Source organism: Pholis gunnellus, assembly GCF_910591455.1.
Source record: "Pholis gunnellus genome assembly, chromosome: 17".
Classification (NCBI taxonomy): Eukaryota; Metazoa; Chordata; class Actinopteri; order Perciformes; family Pholidae; genus Pholis; species Pholis gunnellus.
The window spans coordinates 3,561,233-3,567,255 of NC_136544.1; positions in this window are offsets into that span (position 1 = coordinate 3,561,233).

A 6,023-nucleotide genomic window follows, 5' to 3' on the forward strand; every position below is an offset into this window, starting at 1 on the left:
CGATTGGCGCGCGCACAATGCATGTCGGGTAGATTTGCGTCCGACTTGCTCTGACGTCATGAAAACGTGCGTAACGATGATCTCACGAGAGCGAGGCGGCCGCAGATTTTAAAGCCAGGCGCTGCAGTTGCTCTCCACCGACTGCGTGACCCCAGTGCATGATGGGAGCCAATCAGCTCCTCGGATCAAAGAGCTGATTGGCTCTTAGATTGAGAACAAACAACACCATAAGTAGAAAATTCTGTATAACTATAATACTTAACGGTATATTGTTGGCTATTAGTCTCATTTTGTGCAATGATGTGGCTGATAATAATGTAATAACAATAATAATATATAAGGTTATTTATTTAGCATCTGTAAGTAAAGAAAGAATAATTATTGAGAAAGCCTACATCCAACTTGATGTAAAAAAATGTTCAGTCAGAGCACTGAATGTGTCCATCGATTAACGATTGTGAAGCATCAGAAAACGTATTAAAAGAAGAGCACAATTGTCACTGATGGAAACTTGCAGTGTTGCTTTTCCTCCGTGTGTAGCCTATTTATGTAGCTGTGATGTTTGGACTGTTGGTTCAGTTTTTAAATGTCTTAAATTTACGGTTGTATGATTTAGACATGATGCTATCTTCACATATATTTATTTATATAAATATTTAAATAAATATGACATCCAAGAACAAAAATATGCCCAATCTTATTTCCTCAATTATAATAATAACATAGATAAATACATAAAATCCCATTTGTGTGACCTTTGTTACATTTTTGAGATTAAATATAAAATATCATAAACATCTCATATGCCCGTTAAGATGATTAGTTCTGTTAAATGTATTAGTTATTTATTGTACTATTACATTAAAGCATAAGAAAAACATTGTTGAACGACATCATCTGGAACATCAGCAACACACACACACACAACAGCAATCACTGTGAAGGGCACAGTTATTGTGCAAGTAATCGGGTACATAAAGGCCCCTGCAGGACCTCGGTTAAACCTGCAACAATGGGCGATTATCATGAGGGATGATAAAGGCGCCTGTCGAGTTAAAAATGAGCAGGGAAACTGCTGATCGACTGACAACTGGTGAGTAAAAACAAGTAAGTTTGTCAATTTATATGGCCATCATTACCTTAGCTCTGCAGATCCCACATTTGCCATGAAGACCTTGCTCATCTTCATCAAGTTGGTCACCTGACTCTAAACAAATCCTGTGAAGAATGCAACATGCTGTGACAGTTGCACTGATATTTGCCACTTCTTTCATGTGCAGACATTTGATCCTCCTGAATTTGGATTTCAGGATGCCAAAAGCTCGATGGCCACAAGAGCTGCAGCGAGCTTTTGGTTAAAGCGCCGCTGCCTGGCGGTTAGGGGCTCATTATCCCGGTAGGGTTTCATCAGTTGTCTCAACAGAGGATAAGCTGAATCACCGATGATGTGCATTCCCTCTGGGACCGACCAGGGCCTGAGGATCCTTTTCCAATAGCCGTACAACATCGGGGATGCCAAATGCTCTGGCATCATGCCAAATGCTCTGGCATCATGCCAACTAGAGTGACCTACATTGATGTGACAGAAGCTCCGTTTACTGTAGGATGATGGAATAGAATAGTTTCCTGTTATAATCGGCTATGGGATTGTTGCAATGTGGTCTAACAATGGGAATGGGACATCCATGGACAGCACAGACTGTATTTGGACATCCAGCTGTTTGAAAGTGTAACTGGGACGTGTGGAGTGCTTCCCCTGTAGGCCACGAAATGCAATGGGACAGATGTGTAGTGACCAGGGAACAGAAGTGATGGAGATGTGTTGAAAGTGTAGATTTTGAAATGTTGAATCTGTCTACCACACCATGACTCCTGGTTAGACAGAGTCCACAGACAGGCGAGCACACTGCTACAGACAGGAGGTTTGCTGTCTGTTCATAGTGTGGTGAATTATGAAAACCATGTTTCACCACAATGCCATCCTTTTTATGAAATAATAAACATTGTTTTAAATTACATTCCTTGATTATTCTACTGTTTTTAGTTTTATAATTTGCCTAAAACTGGAGAATCATCAAACATGAGGATACGATGATAAATTGACTGTAACCGTGGCGATGTTCTGGTTCATTTTATAATTGTATATGGTAAGGAGCTGAAGAGGATCGACTCCTACACATTTTTAGGAATGTGTTTATAGGCTCACCTGGCATGTACATATTGATAGAATGGTAAATAAATGTAAAAAGGTTTTAAATGTAATGATGGGGAGCTGACAGGTCTGCTTTGAAAGCTATATATATATATATGGGTCTGATAAGATCATTACATTACAGTCATTTAGCAGACACTTTTACCCAGAAGAGAGTGGTAATTGCATTAGACTCATGTGAAGCGCTAACAAGTTTGAAATGTTGCCACTCCAGAAGCAGAGAGGATTTACTGTTTGAAATACTACAATCAGTTTTAAGAATCCATCAAATGCGGATGGCTGTTCATTTTGTGTGGGTCCATGTTGGAGTCGATGGCAATGAGAAGGCGGATAAAGCAGCAAAAGGGGCTTTGAAGAGTGGAAGAAATAATGTTAATGTAAATATAAGTAAGTCACAAGCTAAAAAAGAGGGGATGATTATGACAAGACTAAGGAATGGCCATACTGGTCTGAACAGTTCCCTCTATGTTATTGGAAAGCATAATAATGGAAAATGTGAATTTTGTGAAGAAGAAGAAACGAGTCGGCAAGAAAAGAGAGACGGGAGAGGAGAATATCATTAATGTACTAAAGAAAAGCTTAAGTGACAAATGTTGGAAACTTTTTAGAGTCAACCAGAAAAAATAAATTATTATTTATTTCTTCTATTTTATTATTTTATTTTTTCTACATGTATATAGATATTTATATATATTTGTATATACATAGATTTATTTACTTACCCACATATATGTATGTGTATGTGTGTATATGTGTATTTATTTCCGTTTGGTTGTCGTATTTGAGTCCCTGGGTGGCGGTAATGCGCCCGAAAGCTGTTTGCCAACCGCCATAAAAAGCAAAAGAAGAAGAAGAAGCAGCAGGCGGCTGAAATCGGTCCAACTTGAACGCAGTTTTTTGTCAACGCCCCTTTCTACGTCCGCCTGCTCTCGTCTGCTTTCCAGGCGAGGCGCAGTTCATCTCGGAACGAGCCTAATATGTTCCAACAGGTGTTTAGTCATTATCAACCTCTGGATTGGTTTACTTTAGTGTATTGGTATTTTGTATTGTAGCCTGTTGGGCAAAATGCTGAATGTCTGGATGTTAATGTTTACACAGGTTATCTCACACTTTTATAACTACTGTTCAGTTTGTATCACCCTGCGTGTGTTTAGAAATGTATCACAACCCCGTAGTGAGAACGGTTCTAGTGTAAGAGCAGTGTGGTCTTTGTCGACCCCTGGAGGAGAGTAAGGGGTATTACAGCGATCAGAGCCAGCTGGGCATAGAGTTTACGACTCAGAAATAATATAATATATTCTTTTAAATGTTCTGAAATGTCGATGTGTAAATGTTTCTTTTTCATGAACTGTCCCTTTTAATTAAAAGCACATCTGCATATACAAATGATATATGGATATAATTTAGGATGGACAGTATGCACTAAAGTAATGCAAATATGAGTGCTCATGAATTACCAGGCTTCAACGGAATGGTCATAACTTTTGCTTTCAGTTATAAATGTTTTAATAAAAGGTAGGACGTGGAAGCTTCAGCAATCTGATCTATACCATCTATATGTGTGTGATGTAACCACACGCAGGATGTGACTGGTGTCAAAGTTCTGTACTTTGTGGGCCTTCCACCAAGACCACCTACAAAAGTGTGCGATAGAAATATGAAGCAATTAAACATCGAACAGAACCAAACTCAGACTTTGAATTAAGTTTTCCTTAATTGTGTATTGTGCGAATCTAATAAGCAGTATAAGAACAACATTTTCAAAGAGAAAGCTGGATACTTAACGATATTTATAGGAAGGAATGGATTCAGTGTTTGTAGGCACATCGGTACCACATCACAGCTGCTAGCCTGCAGTTAAAGACTGTGGCGCACTCCAAACAAATATGTCTTTACAACGTACAACAACAACAAAAAAAGAGAAAGAAAGTATTTAAAAAAGTGATTTGTTTGACGTATGACAGAAATAAAGGGAAACTAGAGACAATGACAAAAGAAAGAGTTTGGATGCATCTCGAGCCACAGGTGGATTTTCAAAAAGAGGGTTTTTAGTTTCCCAAAAATGTAGCAAACAATTGCAGAATATGTAACAAAATTCTGTGTGACCGCGTCGGAAGTGTGAACTATAGAGAAAACTAAGGAGGGTTACTCACATTGAAATAAGCTGTTGCAACAGGTGCGGCCATTGCAACGAGGAAGGTCCCCTTACGATTACGTCATTTTAACCCAAACCATAATCTTTCTCTAAACCTAACCAGACCTTAAACAGAGAGAGTGATTTGCAACGGTTTTGAAAGGCACAAGCCAATGATGACGTCTTGCTCTGTGGCGTCGGATCAGGAAACGCTGTGTCGCTCTTGAGGGCATTTTGGCTCTTTCAAAAAGTAATCAAGTAACTTAAATTACTACCAAGTTTCTTCAGTACTCTGGTGCCAATTTGAACGTCCTCCATTCGGCAGTTAAAAATACAACATTGTAAAGATATTGAGTTAAAAAGTAAATCTTTACAAGCACACGTCATGCTCATGTTGCAGGCTCACAGCTGGACCCCATCATAGTAACTGATGTGATATCCTCTTTATTCAAGGACAAAGTATCAACGCAGTGCTCATCCTCCGAGCCAAACGCCTCTGCATCTCCACTTCTGCCTCGGCTTTTCCTGAGACGCCTTCACTGCCCCCAAAACACATAATAACTCAGAGAGCTGCCAAAACCATCCTGTCAACGAGCTCAGTGACTTTACCAGCACTTCCATCTGTTTATTTCTGCAGTGTAAAAATACAAAAAAAGTGCTGACTCTTTTGGTCAGTTTACACGCTTTGTGCACTTCAGCGTGACTGCCAAACGTATTTATAACTCTGCTTGGTTGTCACAGTTTGATGACATCATGCTTCTGTCTCCGTTTCTTCCCTATCTCTGTCTGTCATCAGGCAGGACACGGACGACTACATCTGCCCGGGTTGCCCTCAGGCAAGCAAGCATGCTATACACACACACACACACACACACACACACACACACTCAGTGAGGGCAGTGCGGAGGTGCACGTACTGTATAATCTTCAGGAAGTAATTAGGGGGTGTGAGATCAAAGAGTGAGACGGGAAAACATTCCTCCCTCCGTTCCCCCCTCGGGGCTAGAAGGACCGACAGCTTCCTCGCGTTGAACTCCAGCAGCTTTTATGGCACCAAAAGCCCCGATCAAAAACAGTTTCTGCATTCAAATCAAAAATGTTTAATGATATGATTTCTATTTGATTTTTTAACAAACTGCAGCTCTTTCTGAACCAGGAAGGATTCTTGGAGGCATAAGGATGACAAAATGTGGGATCAATAGAATGTTATGTGGGATCAATAACATTAAAATGTTGAAGACAATGATGAAGACAAAGCACATGAGAAATGTACCCTGTGGTGAAGTCAAACCTCCGTCTTCAACAGTATAGTAGATCGATGTATATATATGGAACTGAAATGCTCTGTAAAATACACAATACAAGTAGAAACAATTCAGTAAAAAGTATATTAATAAATGTACATGAATCAAAAAACTTAAACCTAATTATCAAATCTACAAAGTAGCTAAATGAGACTACTAAACGTCGTCACGCCGACTAGCCCTACTTCACCTTAGTGGTGGCGACCTGAAGTCATGTGACCATGTTGTAGTTCTTCTTTAGGATGTTAGCTTTCCATGCTTCAAAAAACATACAAGTGGTGTTTATTTGTTAAGATTATATTGCTGAATAAAATGTGAAAGTATTTTAAACGCTTGTTTGCCACAGAGCTTATTATTTTAGATTATTTTCTGC